Source organism: Lynx canadensis, chromosome C1 (genome assembly GCF_007474595.2).
Source record: "Lynx canadensis isolate LIC74 chromosome C1, mLynCan4.pri.v2, whole genome shotgun sequence".
NCBI classification, from domain to species: domain Eukaryota; kingdom Metazoa; phylum Chordata; class Mammalia; order Carnivora; family Felidae; genus Lynx; species Lynx canadensis.
The window spans coordinates 199,802,698-199,809,160 of record NC_044310.1 but is presented as its reverse complement, the minus strand read 5'-3'; the positions used below and the strand labels follow the sequence as shown (position 1 = coordinate 199,809,160).

General features: G+C 38.2%; 1 long non-coding RNA gene across 1 annotated transcript; it reads left to right on the top strand.

The window, feature by feature from the left end:
- Window positions 1-1,096: 1,096 nt before the first annotated feature.
- LOC115521380 lies at window positions 1,097-2,429 on the top strand. Its single transcript, XR_003971055.1, has 3 exons — window positions 1,097-1,180; window positions 1,345-1,388; window positions 2,009-2,429. It is a non-coding gene; the product is annotated as an uncharacterized LOC115521380 (long non-coding RNA).
- The last annotated feature ends 4,034 nt before the right edge of the window (window positions 2,430-6,463 follow it).

Here is a 6,463-nt window from a genome sequence, read left to right as displayed (position 1 = left end):
CTTTGGGAATTAGGATTTCAATATATGAGTTTTGGAGGAAAACAAACATTCAGTTCATAGCACAAATCTTCCTTTTTTACTCCATCTTCCGCGTCTCCCTTTATTCATGCTCAATTCCTGCCAATTTGACACTTTGTGTTCTTCCCAAGTTTGTATCTGGGCCTCTGCTTGTCTTTCCCCCTCTCTTCTTCTATCTTAACATGTCCAAAGCTATTGTCAGAATTCTTGTGAGCTACTAACTCTTCTCTGGTAGACTCAGGAGTCAGGCACAGATTAAAATGATCGCTTTTAGTATTGATAAAGAAACTTGAAGAAAGATGCTTTAAGGATCTCTTACTGCATGGCAGAAAATAGACCAGAATGTAAGAGTCATGCAGATGGGCTCTAGCTGAAGAGAAACCGGAAGGGGTCAAGCTGAGCATGTTCCGTTTCTGCTCTCAAACTCACTATTTAACTCTTATGGGAGGAGTAATGAGAGAGGAGACAGACCAGGAGTGTTCCTATGGCTGAGGTTCTACCATGTGGAAGCATGCAGAAAGGAGAGTAAATGGCCTCTTCATCCCCGCTCCCCAGAATGTTAACCAGGACTCAATTCTCAGTCATCCTTTTGGCAAATCCTCCACTGTGCACCTTCTACCTTGATGTGGTCTCTCTGTGAATGCTCATTTTAACTTATCTGAACTTTTTAAATAGCACTTATTCTACCTTGTAAGTATAGTAATTTATCTATTTCACTGTGACCTCTCCTCTTTTCTAGAATCTCCTTAAAATGGAGCTATTTATTACTATTCATGCTCTCATATTTCCCAATTATTAACACAGTAACTGACAAATGGCAAGCCCTCCATGAGTATTTATAGAATGAGAAAATGAGTAAGTGAAATGAGCCATGAAAAAAAAAATGCAGGTAGCTTAACCCAAATAAGTTCAGGCAAAGAGGGATCTAATCATTTAAAGCAGAATAGACCAAGCCATAGTGGGAATGAAAGAATATATTTCTGTTTACAGTAGCTAATTGCTTCTCACTGGAGAAGGTGGTAATGACATCACCAGCACAGATACTGCTTACGACCATTATCTTCTACTTCACAGCGTGAGAGATGTTCTAGCAGGTGCGCTGGAATTGAACCCATGGGACATCTAACAGCACTTCTTGGAGCCTCAGCCAGCCTCTCTAGAGGTTTTAAACATCTTAAATTACATAAGAAATTAAAATGATGGAAATGAATGAATTAAAATGGGGAATTGGGATTCCTCTTGAAGGTTAATTTGAGACTCTTTCTTAACTATGTTTATCGAATTCTGAGTTCAGAAATAATTATTCATTTTTACCTTTATCCTTAGGTACTATCAAAGAATATACTGGGAAGAAAGATGTGAGTCAAAAAGTAATTTTTACTGTCCCCCGTGACAGAATTGTTACATACTGTGAGCCTCTTAAGAATTTTTAGGAATTGTAAATATGAGATATAATTCTTCTTTTTGTACTTAAGTCAGTGAAGTATTCCGTCCCAAATGAAGGCTTATAATATGTTTTTCTTTTTGTATTATAAAGTTAAATATAAGGATGAACAAAATAAGAAAAAAAATACTCTAATCTCACCACTAGCAATAACCAGTCTTAATGTTTTGATATCTAGCTCTTCATCATTTTTCTATGCATACGTGTGTACAGCTAGCCATGTATGTACCTATACACACATTTAGGAAAATTATAGCACATAACTTTCTAGTTAATTAACTTTTTATTTTATAATGGTTTTAGATTTATAGAAAAGTTGAAGTTGTGAAGATACTGCAGATATAACCCATACCAGTTTTCCCATTATATACTAATATTACATAATTAATATTACATATTAACATAAGTTACTAATGCCACATATCTAATAAACCAATTTGGTACACTGTTATTATTGATACCAATATGAATATATTATCACTAACTAAAATCTGTGATTTATTCAGACTTCTCTGGTTTTTACTTAATATTCTGTTTTTGTTCCAGGATTCCATCTACGATACCACATTACATTCAGTTGCCATCTTGCTTGGGCTTCTTGGACAGTAACTATTTTTTAAACTTCTGCATTCCTGGTGACAGTTTTGAGGAGTATGTGCCACCTGGCCCACAGGAAAGTTACTCTTTTTCAGTATGCAAGTGTTCTGATTTCTCTACATCCCCACCAATACTTGTCTTTAATTGGGTTGTGTTTTCTTATTGTTGGGTTTTGTGAGGTTTTTGTACATTTGGGATAGAAGTACTTTATCCAATATGTGATATTTGGCCTTTTTACCTTTTTAATCATATCTTTTTCAGCATATGGTCTTTTACCTTGCTTTTTTATTCACTCAACAATAGGTCATTAGCATCTTTCCATATCATTCTTCTGTAATGTCACTTTTTAATGGCTATAAATTACTGTATTTTATAAATGTAACATACAATGTATTATTATTGAACAAATATTTAGATAGATTTCAGTTTTTTATTCTTACCAAAAAAGAGAAAACAGTGGTGGATACTCTTATAACTAGATATTCTGTTAATATTTACTTAAGATAAATGTCTTTAAGTTAAAATTCTATATCCAAAGGTATCAACATTTTCTTTGTATTAAGCTTATTTATTTATTTTGAGAGACACAGAGAGCAAGTGGGGTAGGGGAGAAAGGGAGAGAGAGAATTCCAAGCAGGCTCCTCACTGTCAGCTGGAGTCTGCTGCGAGGGTCGAACTCATGAACTGTGAGATCATGACCTGAGCTGAAACCAAGAGTCGAACACTCAACCAACTGAGCCACCCAGATACCCCAAAGGTAACAACATTTTAAAGACTTTTGATGGGACTGATTGTCTTTTTTCCTGACTTCCATCCTTATAAAGCATTTCATTTCTTCTCTAGGTTAGAATCAGAGGTAGGACACAAGTGCATTTTGAAGTATCAGATGCTCTGATAACTAGTATGTTAAACACACATAGATCTGAGACATCGGATGTATTCAGCCTCAAGGGAGACCTTCATCCTACTCTTTCCACAAACGCTTCCATTTGTTTCAGTTCATATTCTATACTTTAATTTAGGCCTCATGTCCTCTAGGAAACCTGCCTACTAGTCCTCCCATCTTGTTGATGACTCCAAGTGAAGGTGCTTAATGAGGCAATCTGGATGGTGTGTGTCCAATTCCTCAGTTTGTGGAGTTATCTGGGGTCCCTGTGGGAATGGTCTTGGCCCCTTTGCTCAACATTTCTTTCTCTCCTTTCTCAAGCTGGGTTCGTGTCCATCCGCTGCATTCCCTTGGCATCGAATCTTAGCGTGCACTTTTTAATGTTTCTGCTCTCTAGGAGATTTCAAATGTCTTAAACTGAACTTCCTGAAAAATATTATTTTTATATTTTAAAAACAGAGTAAATAGAAACAAATGTTTTGCAAATTCCATAACATTCCTCAAGAGCTATTACAAAGCAGGCTTGGGCATCCCCCTCCTGCAGTGAGAGAATCACCGAGGTTTTAGCTTTGTTGTTACACATCCAGTGTAGTCTATAAGCTTCTACTGAAGGCAGCATGGACCCGGGCTTTGAGTAGCAAAGAGAGGAAGCTAGAGCAGGAACTGAACTCCCTGGCCGAGTTCTCATTTTAACTTCTTAGGTTTGGTTTTGTGCTCAGACACTGCTGCTACCCTTTGACCTACAGTAGTTTTGACAAATATGGAGGCTGTTAGTCAAAGGAACTCTGTCTCCCCAAGAATGTGTTGCGACACATTTAACTCAGAGCCGTGTCAGTGGAAACAGATCCTGTGCTTTAACAAGTACCTTGGATCTTTGGGAGAACAAACTAGTCATGGCTTTACAGGCCTTTTAGGGAAAAGCTACTGCCGTGCTGCATGTTCCTGGCACTTGGGAGTGCAGAGCGCTGCTGGATGCCAAGAATATAAACAGCCAGAACAATATGTTCACCATTTAGGAAATACAGCTGGCTCTATCATATGTATATGACAGAACGAACTCTGTGGGCAAAAAAAAAAAAAAAAATTGCCTCTGGACACTTTGTTTTCTTAAGTAATGCCAAACTGGGGGTCCTAACACATCACGCCAGCCCCACACGATTTTGGATATGTGCTAATTGAGGGACAATTTTATTGACTTCCTTTGTGTTTCTCTTGTATCTTTCACTCCATTCTAGATGCTTTAAGGTAGGGTCTCATGTCTAGGCTGCTCTGTAAATCCTGCCACTCCACAAATAATGCCAGGAAGTCAAACAAATTGCTGGTAAGACAGAGCAAACAGTGTGACCAGACAAGCAAATGTTATCAACTTGAGGATTAAAACTGACCTAACCTTTGGATTCAGAGTACTCTCTTGACCCTGCCCCCTCTACCCACTTTTCCCCTTAAGTATCTGTGGACCTAGGATCATACTTCCAAAGCTTGAAATTAGTGCTTTTATCCAGGATTTTTGGGGGCATCATTAAATTATGTGGTAAGAATATTCAAAGGTTTTATATATATATATATATATATATATATATATATATATATATTTAAATTTAAATCTGGATGAAATGGAATGTTCTAGGACTGGTGTTATTGCTACTCTAAAAGTTGTTGCTTAAGCCCTCTTTTTCATTTTCTTCGTCCCTCAGGCATCCTGTTTGAGACCTTCAGAGCTCCTGTATCAGGAGAATTGTAGAAAAGGGAGACAGAAAGAGTGAGCTGGGTAATGTCTCCATCTTCCTCTTCATTTTTCAGCTCCTGTTACTAGTAGGAGAGGAAGGAAGTGAATCAAAAGTAGATCTACTTTACACTGTTTATAAAGCATGTGTTGCTTCCCTGGCACTTTACATAGGTCATCTTACTTCTATCCATGACAATTTAACAGAGTGGATGTTATTCCCATTTACAAACAGGAAAACCAGAGGGCTAAGAGAGCAAGTAACTTACTCAAAGTCACAGAGTTACAGACCGTATTTGAACCCCACACCGTCTGATTGTGTAGAGCCCATCAGGTTGCACCCTACCCGCACCATGCTGAGTTCTTTGGCCTGCAATTAGGGTGAACTTGTGTCAGGCAAGCAGGAAATCTTGGTTATGGCTGCAGGCTATAATCACCAGCAAACATGAAGGAGGAAAGACTTTCTGATAGCTGAATGTGCAAAAACCTACTAAGCCATGGCAACCACAACTCTGAAGACAGGCCCAGATGGAACTCAAGCAGATCCAGATAGGGCTAATGAATAGGTATGAGTCCTCTCCCTGGCCATTGATGATTTGGGCAGAATGTCCCTAACTCTCTCCCCTGGATAAGAAAGCAAACTTGAATTCCACACAGGGTTTCCCTGTTGCAACTGCTGCAAACCAACAGGCTTTGGGGATCTGTGCTTAACCTTGGACAGGAAAGAGTATCTGGGGGCAAAAAGGAAGATGAGTAAAAGAGAAAAGGGAGAGAGAGATCTGTGTGCAAGGAAGTTTATATATCTCTAAAAAAGAATAATTCAAAGCAAACGCACCCAGCATGTGAAAGGGAGATGAGAAATGAGTAATGCTTTCAAAAAGTATCTACCTAAAACTTTTCACACACAGGGCTGAATAGCTTGTCTTCAAAGTTTCTTCCTCATTCATACCATTTTCATATCACTCTCTAGCAACACCACAGTAATCACTGTCACTGGAAGGACACCATGCAGTGCAAAGGGGTAGCTGAGGGAAGTGCAGGAAATGGTAGAAACAGAGGAACAGGGGAAACAGAACTCGAGGAATCTTTTCTTCTGTGAATATAATTACCTTCAGGGTGACAAGATAGGATTTACCAGATTAGGATTCTGATTGACCAGATTAGGATTCTGTCTCACTGTTCTCAATCCTAAATCTGTTTTCTGAGTTTGTATATATTTGTGGGGAAGTGAAGTTCCAGTTAAATCTTTGTTATGTTCTAACCATGGAGGAAAAATTGTGGATGTGGCAAAGATTTTACTCAGAACAAATTTTATTCCTGGGCATTGTCTTTCTTCCAAGGCCTCTTTCACAGCACCACTAACATATGTAGACCACTGCATTGCATCATCTGTTAATTCATCAACTGCCATTTATGGGATGACTCCAATGCATCACATGTCGGGGGTATAAAAACAAACACATTCCGTGCCCTCAAGGAGATCATGTTCAGTAGGGAAGAGACACAACTGAACTATATAAAAGTTCACTATAAAAAAAAAAAACACTATATAAAAGTTCAATAGGCAGAGGATGTACAAAGTATGATGAGCACATCCAGCATGAATAAGTATCTTCCAGACAGAAAAATTTCTTATGCTTTCTATTAGCAAATTTCCTTTGTTAAGAAAAATAAGTTGCTATCATTCAAATTATTAACCCCAACTTAATCAGTCTTTGGTTGTTGTTTCCCCAGAGATAGAAAGGCTTTAATTCTCCATTACTGAAACCTACTGACACGTAGCCAAGCCCAATAT